Source organism: Petromyzon marinus, unplaced genomic scaffold (genome assembly GCF_048934315.1).
Source record: "Petromyzon marinus isolate PM22_M1 ecotype Great Lakes invasive population unplaced genomic scaffold, UKy_Petmar_22M1.pri1.0 PM_G_Scaffold_53, whole genome shotgun sequence".
NCBI classification, from domain to species: Eukaryota; Metazoa; Chordata; class Hyperoartia; order Petromyzontiformes; family Petromyzontidae; genus Petromyzon; species Petromyzon marinus.
In genome coordinates, this window is record NW_027423006.1 from 748,336 (window position 1) to 763,170 (window position 14,835).

Here is a 14,835-nt window from a genome sequence, read left to right on the forward strand (position 1 = left end):
AGAATTTTTATTGTTTCATATATATTTTATTATTTTATTGTTTACCTTCAACGTGACTTTACCGAAAGAGCTAAGAATACGGAATATCATTTGGGTCATTTTTTTGTTACTCAAGATGAGATTTCTGATATTACTGCGTTTTTTTTATATTTACATAACCAATAAAAATTTGTTTTTTTTATTCAGACCGCGCCAATGCCAACGCGAGTGTTTATTGTTGATGGTGAGTTTTGTAAATCCGTCGTACGGTTAAAAAGAATAAAGTTTTCCCGTAAAAAAAATAAAAATCTCTTCGCCTTGGAGCCAATCAGGTTTCAGTTTCTCCCCTCCCACGTGATGCGGAGTTTTCTGGCTCCTCCCCCTCCTCGCTCGCCGCCATTTTGAGAGTCGTGAGGGAGGTGAAGCCTGCGGCCTTGACAACGACGAAGATTCACCAGGGTCAGTGACAACCTCACACTCACACACACTGTGACAACCTCACACACACACTGACAACCTCACACTCACACACACTGTGACAACCTCACACTCACACACACTGTGACAACCTCACACTCACACACACTGTGACAACCTCACACTCACACTGTGACAACCTCACACTCACACACACACTGTGACAACCTCACACTCACACACTGACAACCTCACACTCACACACTGTGACAACCTCACACTCACACACTGACAATCTCACACACACACACTCTGTGACAACCTCACACACACACACACTGACAACCTCACACTCACACACTGTGACAACCTCACACTCACACACACTGACAACCTCACACTCACACACTGACAACCTCACACACACACACTGACAACCTCACACACACACTGACAACCTCACACTCACACACTGACAACCTCACACTCACACACACTGTGACAACCTCACACTCACACACACACTGACAACCTCACACTCACACACTGACAACCTCACACTCACACACACACTGACAACCTCACACTCACACACACTGACAACCTCACAATCACACACACTGACAACCTCACACTTACACACACTGACAACCTCACACTCACACACTGACAACCTCACACTCACACACACACACTGACAACCTCACCCTCACACTCACACACTGACAACCTCACACTCACACACACACTGACAACCTCACCCTCACACACACACACTGACAACCTCACACTCACACACACACTGACAACCTCACACACACACACACTGACAACCTCACACTCACACACTGACAACCTCACACTCACACACTGACAACCTCACACTCACACACTGACAACCTCACACTCACACACTGACACACTGACAACCTCACACTCACACACAGTGACAACCTCACACTCACGCACTGACAACCTCACACACACACACTGACAACCTCACACTCACACACACTGACAACCTCACCCTCACACACACACACTGACAACCTCACACACACACACTGACAACCTCACACTCACACACACACACTGACAACCTCACACTCACACACTGTGACAACCTCACACTCACACACACTGACAACCTCACACTCACACACTGACAACCTCACACACACACACTGACAACCTCACACACACACTGACAACCTCACACTCACACACTGACAACCTCACACTCACACACACTGTGACAACCTCACACTCACACACACACTACAACCTCACACTCACACACTGACAACCTCACACTCACACACACACTGACAACCTCACACTCACACACACTGACAACCTCACAATCACACACACTGACAACCTCACACTCACACACACTGACAACCTCACACTCACACACTGACAACCTCACACTCACACACACACACTGACAACCTCACCCTCACACTCACACACTGACAACCTCACACACACACACACACTGACAACCTCACCCTCACACACACACACTGACAACCTCACACTCACACACACACTGACAACCTCACACTCACACACACACACACTGACAACCTCACCCTCACACTCACACACTGACAACCTCACACTCACACACTGACAACCTCACACTCACACACTGACAACCTCACACTCACACACTGACAACCTCACACTCACACACAGTGACAACCTCACACTCACGCACTGACAACCTCACACACACACACTGACAACCTCACACTCACACACACTGACAACCTCACCCTCACACACACACACTGACAACCTCACACACACACACACACTGACAACCTCACACTCACACACACACACTGACAACCTCACACACACACACACTGACAACCTCACACACACACTGACAACCTCACACTCACACACACTGACAACCTCACACTCACACACTGACAACATCACACTCACACACTGACAACCTCACACACACACACACACTGACAACCTCACACACACTGACAAACTCACACACACTGACAACCTCACACTCACACACACTGACAACCTCACACTCACACACTGACAACCTCACACTCACACACTGACAACCTCACACACACACACACACTGACAACCTCACACTCACACACACACACTGACAACCTCACACACACACACTGACAACCTCACACTCACACACACATACTGACAACCTCACACTCACACACATACACTGACAACCTCACACTTACACACTGACAACCTCACTCACACACACACACTGACAACCTCACACACACTGACAAACTCACACACACACTGACAACCTCACACTCACACACACACACTGACAACCTCACACTCACACACTGTGACAACCTCACACTCACACACACTGACAACCTCACACTCACACACTGACAACCTCACACACACACACTGACAACCTCACACACACACTGACAACCTCACACTCACACACTGACAACCTCACACTCACACACACTGTGACAACCTCACACTCACACACACACTGACAACCTCACACTCACACACTGACAACCTCACACTCACACACACACTGACAACCTCACACTCACACACACTGACAACCTCACAATCACACACACTGACAACCTCACACTCACACACACTGACAACCTCACACTCACACACTGACAACCTCACACTCACACACACACACTGACAACCTCACCCTCACACTCACACACTGACAACCTCACACACACACACACACTGACAACCTCACCCTCACACACACACACTGACAACCTCACACTCACACACACACTGACAACCTCACACTCACACACACACACACTGACAACCTCACCCTCACACTCACACACTGACAACCTCACACTCACACACTGACAACCTCACACTCACACACTGACAACCTCACACTCACACACTGACACACTGACAACCTCACACTCACACACAGTGACAACCTCACACTCACGCACTGACAACCTCACACACACACACTGACAACCTCACACTCACACACACTGACAACCTCACCCTCACACACACACACTGACAACCTCACACACACATACACACTGACAACCTCACACTCACACACACACACTGACAACCTCACACACACACACTGACAACCTCACACACACACTGACAACCTCACACTCACACACACTGACAACCTCACACTCACACACTGACAACCTCACACTCACACACTGACAACCTCACACACACACACACACTGACAACCTCACACTTACACACTGACAACCTCACTCACACACAAACACTGACAACCTCACACACACTGACAAACTCACACACACACTGACAACCTCACACTCATACACACTGACAACCTCACACTCACACACTGACAACCTCACACTCACACACTGACAACCTCACACACACACACACTGACAACCTCACACTCACACACACACACTGACAACCTCACACTCACACACACACACTGACAACCTCACACTCACACACACTGTGACAACCTCACACACACACTGACAACCTCACACTTACACACTGACAACCTCACTCACACACACACACTGACAACCTCACACACACTGACAAACTCACACACACACTGACAACCTCACACTCACACACACTGACAACCTCACACTCACACACACTGACAACCTCACACTCACACACTGACAACCTCACACTCACACACACTGACAACCTCACACACACACACAGGCTGACAATCTCACACACACACACTGACAACCTCACACTCACACACTGACAACCTCACACACTGACAACCTCACACTCACACACACTGACAATCTCACACTCACACACTGACCTCACACTCACACACTGACAACCTCACACTCACACACTGACAACCTCACACTCACACACACTGACAATCTCACACTCGCACACTGACAACCTCACACTCACATACTGACAACCTCACACACACACTGACAAACTCACACACTGACAACCTCACACTCACACACACTGACAATCTCACACACACACAGGCAGACAATCTCACACACACACACACTGACAATCTCACACACACAGAGACTGACAATCTCACACACACACACACAGGCTGACAATCTCACACACACACACACTGACAATCTCTCACACACACACAGGCTGACAATCTCACACTCACACAGGCTGACAATCTCACACACACTGACAATCTCTCACACACACATAGGCAGACAACCTCACACACACACAGGCAGACAATCTCACACACACACACACTGACAACCTCACACACACACAGGCAGACAATCTCACACAAACACACAGACTGACAATCTCACACACACACAGGCAGACAATCTCACCCACACACACAGGCAGACAATCTCACACACACAGGCAGACAATCTCACACACACACACAGGCAGACAATCTCACACACACACAGACTGATAATCTCACACTCACAGACTGACAATCTCACACACACAGGCATACAATCTCACACACACACACAGACTGATAATCTCACACACACAGGCAGACAATCTCACACACACACAGACTGACAATCTCACACACACACACACTGACAATCTCACACACACACAGACTGACAATCTCACACACACATGCTGACAATCTCACACACACACAGACTGACAATCTCACACACAGGCAGACAATCTCACACACACACACTGACAATCTCACACACACACACAGGCAGACAATCTCACCCACACACAGGCTGACAATCTCACACACACACACACTGACAATCTCAAACACACACACAGGCAGACAATCTCACCCACAGACACAGGCTGACAATCTCACACACACACACAGGCTGACAATCTCACACACACACAGTCTGACAATCTCACACTCACACAGACTGACAATCTCTCACACACACAGACTGACAATCTCTCACACACACAGACTGACAATCTCTCACACACACAGGCTGACAATCTCACACTCACACAGACTGACAATCTCACACACACAGGCAGACAATCTCACACACACACAGTCTGACAATCTCACACTCACACAGACTGACAAACTCTCACACACACAGGCTTGATAAAATAAAATAACACAATAAAATTCTCACGACGTTTCGGCCACAACACAAGCGGCCTTCATCAGGTGAAGGGACGAGACTGTCTGGAGGACAGCGCTGGAGCGAACACAGCCACGCTCAGATCACGACCTTTAAGCTGTGTGAGAAGAAACAAAGCGCCTTGACAAAGGAATTAGCATATAATTTAGCATTGAAATAGCTGAGTGATTAGCTTGTGACTGGTCACAGAAATGGCTATGTTAAAGTTAAAGCATACACATCCGCAGAGGCACCCCTTGACAAAGGAATTAGCATTGAATTTAGCTAATCACTCAGCTATTTCAATGCTAAATTCTATGCTAATTCCTTTGTCAAGGCGCTCTGTTTCTTCTCACACAGCTTAAAGGTCGCGGTCTGAGCTTGGCTGTGTTCGCTCCAGCGCTGTCCTCCAGACAGTCTTGTCCCTTCACCTGATGAAGGCCGCTTGTGTTGTGGCCGAAACGTCGTGAGAATTTTATTGTGTTATTTTATCAATTTATTATTTTATTCTCATTCTACGTGGTGGTGACTTTACCGAAAGAACCAAAGAAGATCAATCCTTGCAGTCACGAAAGCTTTAAATCGAAACAACTGCCTTGTTCAGGTCACGAGCGCGAGGGGTGACGTCACGCGGAAGGGGAGGGGTGCGGGGGGGGGTCCGTGACGTCACACGGTCGCCCGCAACCACTCTCCCGCACCGTGACGTCACGCGTGCCTCAACCCCCTCCCCCACCGTGACGTCACGAGCGCAGCTGCAGGGTGACGTCACCGAGCGTGTGGATTGCTGTGAGGTAAAAACAACACAAAACTATATTTTTTTTTCTATATCTCACATTAAACACTTCGGGGTTCATATCAAGCAGAGGGCTGTTATTTTACGTTGCCGAGTAGTTTGATTATAAATACAATTTTACACGTCTTTTTTTTTAAGACTTCGGAGTTGCTACGTCTGAGGGGGGTTTTTTGTTCTTAATTTTTTTTCTCACCCCTTGAAGGTCACGAAACAAGCGATAAAAAGTGCGGGAATCCGAGTGTTTATAAATAACAAAAACAATATTACACGCTGGGGGGGAGGGGTTAACAGGTCCCTGCAGGGTGGGCTGGTAGGAACATTGGAATTTTGTCAAGTCTCTGCGCTGTCTATTGCTGATTTTACACCCAAACAGCACGAGATTTCACTTCGTTAAAGTATTGAAAGGGGACGGACGGACACATTAATCTATTGCAGGCTGGTACACTCAGTTTACAATCTTCGCTACTACCAGTATAAAGGATGTCAGTGACAAGAGAGTGACTCTCAATGACGTCACTCACGTGGTTAAACAAAGGATGACAGCGACAAGAGAGTGACTCTCAATGACGTCACTCACGTGGTTAAATAAAGGATGACAGTCACACGAGATTTCACTTCGTTAGAGTATTGAAAGGGGACGGACGGACGGACACATTAATCTATTGCAGGCTGGTACACTCAGATTACAATCTTCCTTCCTACCAGTAAAAGTCGCCTCATAGTAGTGATGAGACACCACGTCTGAGGGTTACCCTCAGACGTGGTGTCTCACTAAACACAAACAATAAAAAAAGCGCGGGAAACCCTCAAAAAGTTGTGAGGCGATGGATTTAATTCATTTATTTTATTTTTTATTTGGTATCGCCCTGTGAGCCACGACCCAGCGTCGCTTTCGTAAGGGCGAAACTTTCATCAGCCTCATGGGGTCCACAACATTTTACTTTGCTTGGAAATACGACGTTTTACACCCCCCCTCCCATCCCCAGCGATTTGATTGCTGTGCAGGGTTTGGAATGTGCTAGGAGATGTTAACTACTTCGCCTGTTATCATCACGGTGACTAGGAGATGTTAACTACCTCGCCTGTTATCATCACGGTGACTAGGAGATGTTAACTACCTCGCCTGTCATCATCACGGTGACTAGGAGATGTTAACTACCTCGCCTGTCATTATCACGGTGACTAGGAGATGTTAACTACCTCGCCTGTTGTCATCACGGTGACTAGGAGATGTTAACTACCTCGCCTGTTATCATCACGGTGACTAGGAGATGTTAACTACCTCGCCTGTCATAATCACGGTGACTAAGATATGTTAACTACCACGCCTGTTATCATCACGGTGACTAGGAGATGTTAACTACCTCGCCTGTCATAATCACGGTGACTAAGAGATGTTAACTACCTCGCCTGTTATCATCACGGTGACTAGGAGATGTTAACTACCTCACCTGTTATCAAGGTGACTAGGAGATGTTAACTACCTCGCCTGTCATCACGGTGACTAGGAGATGTTAACTACCTCGCCTGTCATAATCACGGTGACTAAGAGATGTTAACTACCTTCCCTGTCATCATCACGGTGACTAGGAGATGTTAACTACCTCGCCTGTCATAATCACGGTAACTAGGAGATGTTAACTACCTCACCTGTTGTCATAAAGGTGACTAGGAGATGTTAACTACCTCGCCTGTCATCACGGTGACTAGGAGATGTTAACTACCTCGCCTGTTATCATCACGGTGACTAGGAGATGTTAGCTACTTCGCCTGTTGTCATCATGGTGACTAGGAGATGTTAACTACCTCGCCTGTCATCATCACGGTGACTAGGAGATGTTAACTTCCTCGCCTGTTATCATCACGGTGACTAGGAGATGTTAACTACCTCGCCTGTTATCATCACGGTGACTAGGAGATGTTAACTACCTCGCCTGTCATCATCACGGTGACTAGGAGATGTCAACTGCCTCGCCTGTTATCATCACGGTGACTAGGAGATGTTAACTACCTCGCCTGTTATCATCACGGTGACTATGAGATGTTAACTACCTCGCCTGTCGTCATCACGGTGACTAGGAGATGTTAACTACCTCGCCTGTTATCATCACGGTGACTAGGAGATGTTAACTACCTCGCCTGTTATCATCACGGTGACTAGGAGATGTTAACTACCTCGCCTGTCATCATCACCGTGACTAGGAGATGTTAACTACCTCGCCTGTTGTCATCAAGGTGACTAGGAGATGTTAACTACCTCGCCTGTTATCATCACGGTGACTAGATGTTAACATCCTCGCCTGGCCTACAGGAGATCGTCGGTTCGCGCCCAGGCCCTGACCACGCTTGCTCCTGCTGCTGTATATTTGGAGTCTGCGTCTCTCTCCCCATGTTGATTGCGTGGATTTGTCTCAGGGTCCTCCGATTTTTCCCGATACGGGGCCATCCATTTAGTTCGTTGTCATGGAGGGGGATACCCAAAATGCGTACGCTTGCATATGGAGGGGTCTACTCACAATGTACGCATAGGAAATGGGGGGGGGGGTTGAAGCCTCGATAATAATGCAGCCGGCGGTGGACTATCTGTTTGCTTAAACACGTTAATATGAATAATTGATCGTTTCTGCGTGGATTACATATCGGCCGTTCTACGGCCGATTCTAGGGGGTGGGGGGGTGATGCGTCAGGCGAACGTACGTAGGCAGGTGGGGGGGGGTGTGTAAAAAGTCCGCGTGCGTTCGGGGTCAGGTTTTGACAGATTTTTGCGTACGCACGAAAAGGATGGCCCCTACACATTTAGATACTGTACAGCACTCTACACGGAGTGATCCCAGCTGTCCGGCAATGGTTTGTGTGATCATTCTCTGTACTACAGAGTGGCATGTGTGTGATCTCCATTGGTTTCCTCCGAGTTTCCCTCCCATAGCTAAACCCACAAACACAGTGGAACTGGTACTTGCCAGAACCACATCCCAAAGCTAAAAGATTACCTGGAAATGGCTCAGTGGGAGGGATCACAGCAACATCGCCCCCTCTTGTGCAAACTTGGCAGGACCCCTCCTGAAGAAGAGTTGAGACTCAGTGGGGCTTTCCTGAGCAACAGGCGTATTCATACATTAACAATACGGATGAATACAGACGGCACATTGAGTGTGGCATGCAGTCATTATCCTCTGCCATTGTCAATCGACTTCTGGAACGAAGGCCTCCCCAATCCGTCCCAATCTCAAGTGGTGAGGACTCAACACAGCTAGTCAGCCACTGACAAGCTCCCTCACCTACTAACTCACTCATCCAACCACCCACTCATCACATTGAAGGTTACGACAGCACGCTAAGCCAGCCAGCCACTGACAGGCTCACTCACCTACTAATTCACTTGCACCCACTCACCAAACTGCAAGCACAACAAGACACTCACTGAGCCAACCAGCCACTGACTAGTTCACTCACTCACCCACGCACGCATCCACTTACCCACTCACCACATTGCAGGTCACGACAGCACACTAAAGCCAGTCGGCCACTCACAGGCTCACTCACCCACTAACTCACCCACCCACTCACCAAACTGCAGGCACAACAAGACACTCACTGAACCAGTCAGCCACTGACAAGTTCACTCACCCAGAAACCCATCCACTCACCCCACCACCCTGCAGGTCACAACACACTCACCCTCGCAGAGGTTTTTGGGCAAGCGTTGCGCATTTTCAGATGCGCTTCTGCGTCCGTCTGGAACCATTTTCCTTCTGCTATTAGGAATCCACTGAAACTGTGCATTTTAAAATCATCTTGATTGAAAACTAATTTCTTTTGCACTGGTCTTTGTGTTTAGTTTCTTGTCCTCTACCCGTACCTCCGATTAGCACGGTTCGCTCTGTACGGTGTGAAATAAGTTCAACGTGCATACACCCAGCCCATCAGCCACTTACAAGTTCGCTCACTCACCCACAAACTCATCCACCCACTCACCAAACCGCAGGTCAGAACACTCCCCCTGCTCAGCAATTTATCCTCTAAAACCGTTGCTCTCCCAACTGATTTCTGTTTGCTTCGCCATCGTACTTTACCTCACTTGCTTCCGTCATTACCCTGACCAAGATCTCTCGCCGCCCTTAACGAACGAGACCGCACCCCGGTGCTCTCTCTGGAGCTCTCAGCCGGTCAGTAAACGGCAGGAGCTCGCAAAAAAAAAACGCGAACGCATTTTGCGCGCTCCATGCGAAAACGTGTTTCACCCGCGATTCGTTTCCCTCAACCAGAACGGCGGCGACTGCAACAGAAGAACTGGCGGCCCCCCCGGGGCCAGTGGTCAGGCGGGGAGGAAATGTCGGCGCACGAAGAAATTCTGGTGTGCAACTTGAGGAAGTGCCAGCGCATTGTCGGCGACTTCGCCTGGGTCACCTCCTGCTCGCACCTCTTTTGCGACGAGGACGGTGAACGCGAGTTCAAGACGGGGGCGGTCGCCTGCCCGGCGTGCGGCGCCTTGCCGCGCGGCAGCCTGGACGTGGTGCGGGTCTGCTTGAACCCCCCCGAGGAGCACAAGTCCATGGTGCTGGCGGGCCTAGGGCCGGACACCATCCAGGAGATATGTTCGCGGGCGCTTTCATTCTGGATCTTTCAGGTATCGGCGTCTGGATCTTTCAGGTATCGGCGACGGATCGGTGACTTTTTAAGATTAAAAATTATTTTTTAAAAAGTAACAAACTGAAATGTTTTATATTTTAGCGGATAAAGTCCCACTGAGCTACGTAACCGCTTGAGCACCGTTAATTTTTTCCAGTGGGTAGGTTACCAGGTGTCGTCGTTGGCGTTCGGGGGAGGGGGGACAGGCCGGTGGTGGCGGCGCTCGTGACGGCACAGAGGGGTTTGCCGTTTAGAATCTCGCTGCGGCCGACCCGGGAGTTACCGTGGTGCGCGTTGTTTCTCAATGTTGTGTTGCAGTAAGTGCTGTTCACAAGAGGGAACCTGTTCCATTTGTTTTTCATTAAAAAGTTTAGGACTTTGCGGCCGCCAAAAACACTTCCTTTACATTACACAGACCACCCATACAGGTCGACACAACAACCGCCATTCGCCACTAAGTGGCGGTGACCTCACCACATCGCTTGTGCCAGGCTATGTGCATGTTGAGATCACGTGAAGAGTCGAAGGCCAACTGGTAGGAGGTTATGGGGCAGACCCAGGTGCCAGGGGTCCACTGACTGAAATGAATGGCCGATGCACCACCTGTGCCCCGTACTGTGCCAACTTGCTGTGCTTCAGCCACCCAACTGCCCAGCAGCAGCATTCACGAGCCTCCTCCAATTAGGCCGATCTAGACACCACTGGTACCAGTCCACTCAGCTCCACATCCTCTTGTACCACATCACTCCATCTCTTCTCGTTTAGCCCCCTCTATCTGGCTGAACAAAAGCTGTTTAGGCATGTGGGCTACATGACCCAACTAATGCAACCTTGCCTGCCAGAGGAGCTCACCGATGGGATTTTGTCCAGATCTTTTAAAGATCTGTGAGCTCCTCACACAATCCAGCCTGGTTAAACCCAGGATGGATCGTAGGCAGGCCAGCCTAAATGTTTCTAACCAGGGAAGATTTTCCTTTAGGGGGGTTTACATTTTGCAAGCGTAGAGAAGGGAGGGCATGACTGGCCGAGAAGATCCGAAGCTTCATAGGGAGTGACAGACCAGGTAGCTTTACGCAACTGATGGAAAGTTAATGCCGCTTGACTGATTCGGAATGAGACCTCTGTTGTCAAACCGGAGCTGGTCATGAGCACACTGCCCAGGTATGGAAAACTCTTCACTCTCTCCACAAACACAAAGATCCCCCATATAGCCTTAACAGGCCGGCATGGCACATGAAGGGGTGAGTGGCAAGCACAATGCCACGTCAGAATTGGGTATTACAGATAGGTAGCCTGCCGCCAACAAAAGAAAAGCTCCAGCAGAATTGCTTCATTATTTAGTTCTATCCATGGCTGGGTGAGCACGTCCCTACTTATCAAGCATTGTGCTCACCATTGTACCGAGTCACTTAAACGCAGGCGAGCTGCTGCTTCTCTACTGCATGAAAGTGACATGGCATGTTATCGTGAAACACCTCTATAGGCTTATCTTCCAAAGCCTCCAATTTGTGCGCAAGCTTTAACCCGCATTACATCGCCAATACTAACTAAAATAGCGCCTTCATCTACTGGCAGAAATTTAGTAACACGCTTTTCAAGATTATTACAAATCAGAACCTCTGAGTGCGTGTGATACAGCCACCGTTTAACGCACTAAAACATCACCTATTGCTAATACTCATGTTTAGTTTCATATCGCGTCATCATTCATTGCAAATTGCATCTCACCATCGCTGAGGAACCTCAGGCATACAGGCTGTGAGCCAACACCAACAATTAGCCAAGCTCTGCAGTCCTCTGCAAATTAAGTTAATGAGTGTTGATCCCTCCAATTCGCACAATTGGCTCCGTACCGTGCAAAAGAAGTTCAACATACACGCATACAGAAGGGATCTACAATATTTAGTCTGCACTTTGCTGTACTGCCTTCTTCCGGCGTGCCGGGGAGTGGCACCTCCTCGACGTCCATGGGAAGGGATTTTCGCAAAACGTGTGCGGTCCAGCCACCCTCACTGCCTCTGCGGTGCTGGATTAGAGGCTACGTACAGCATAGCCATCACCACCAAGCTATCTGTGATCCCCGAGATGCCTTTGTCCGTCTCCAAATTACACGCACTTTGCCCGTCTTAATGCAATGGACGCCATAAATACGGACTCTGAAATATCGAATATCACGAATGAGAATGCTTACCTACCCTGCTTGGTGGGTTAGCACAGGGGTCCCCAACCCCCTGTTAGGAACCGGGCCGCACAGCAGCAGGAGGTGAGCGGTGAGTCCGCGTGTGGCCCGCCCATTATTTTATTATTTACCACTTCCGTCCGCGCCTCTTTCCCGCACTGCGCACTTGTCTCAGTCACAGTGTTGGTATAAAGCCCACAAGCTCTAACCCCCTAGTAGCCACAATGTGTAATAAACAAACGTCGCTGGAGAGCTTCTTTGAAAAGGGGGAAAGACCCAATGATGAACCCCCCCCCTCCCCCGGTCCGTGAAAAAAATTGTCTTCCACGAAACCGGTCCCTGGTGCCAAAAAGGGTGGGGGCCGCTGGGTTAGCACATTCCAAATGTAGCGTAATAGCGCCGTCTGCCGACTGAAAGTTATAAATACAGTGTACGGCAGTACATACGTCAGCAGGCGACAGTACACATGGGGGGAAGACCACTAGGACAGAGTTCATGGCCCCGATGATGGCAGCCTCGGCCGGTTGGTGCGCCCTGTTTTGTCCAGTTTTGTCTTGAGAGGGGCTTGCTGTTCAACACACTCGTGCTGGTGAGAGAGGCCTGCTGTTCATCACACCCGTGCTGGTGAGAGAGGCCTGCTGTTGAGAGGCCTGCTGTTCATCACACCCGTGCTGGTGAGAGAGGCCTGCTGTTCAGTACACCCGTGTTGAGGGGCCTGCTGTTCAGCACACCCTTGCTGGTGAGAGAGGCCTGCTGTTGAGAGGCCTGCTGTTCAGCACACCTGCGCTGGTGAGAGAGGCCTGCTGTTGAGGGGCCTGCTGTTCAGCACACCCGTGCTGGTGAGAGGGGCCTGCTGTTCATCACATCCGTGTTGGTGAGAGGGGCCTGCTGTTCAGCACACCCGTGCTGGTGAGAGAGGCCTGCTGTTCAGCACACCCGTGTTGAGGGGCCTGCTGTTCAGCACACCCGTGCTGGTGAGACGGGCCTGCTGTTCAACACACCTGTGCTGGTGAGAGGGGCCTGCTGTTTAACACACCCGTGCTGGTGAGTGGGGCCTGCTGTTTTAACACACCCGTGCTGGTGAGAGGGGCCTGCTGTTCAGCACACCCGTGCTGGTGAGAGGGGCCTACTGTTCAGCACACCCGTGCTGGTGAGAGGGGCCTGCTGTTCAACACACCCGTGCTGGTGAGAGAGGCCTACTATTCATCACATCCGTGCTGGTGAGAGGGGCGTGCTGTTCATCACACCCGTGTTGGTGAGAGGGGCCTGCTGTTCACTCCCATGCTGGTGAGAGAGGCCTACTGTTCATCACACCCGTGTTGGTGAGAGGGGCCTGCTGTTCACCACTCCCATGCTGGTGAGAGGGGCCTACTGTTCAACACACCAGTGCTGGTGAGAGAGTCCTGCTGTTCAGCACACCCGTGCTGGTGCGAAGATGGCGCCGATGATAGTAGCCTCAGCCGGTCGGTGCGCCCTGTTTTGTCTTGTTTTGTCTGTCAATTCAGTGTTTTGCCAAGATTTTCGGAGTTCTTTAACAAGAGACGAACTTTTAAATATCAGGGAAACAACTCCTGTGGATTTAATTCCTACTTTTCTGCTTCCAGCGGCAGAATTAGTAGGCATTCTAGTCAATGCCGCGCTAGGCTTTGCTCAAGCAGCGAAACGCCGCCCAAGGGGTAAACGGTCGGGGGCTCTAGTACGGCTACGCAGACGCGGGATCCGAACAG

The 14,835-nt window shown here is 49.8% G+C and overlaps 1 long non-coding RNA gene across 1 annotated transcript; it reads left to right on the forward strand.

The window, feature by feature from the left end:
- Nucleotides 1-374: 374 nt before the first annotated feature.
- On the forward strand, nucleotides 375-11,310 carry LOC142917804 (uncharacterized). The gene is made up of 3 exons (XR_012937219.1): nucleotides 375-438; nucleotides 6,112-6,298; nucleotides 10,566-11,310. It is a non-coding gene; the product is annotated as an uncharacterized LOC142917804 (long non-coding RNA).
- The last annotated feature ends 3,525 nt before the right edge of the window (nucleotides 11,311-14,835 follow it).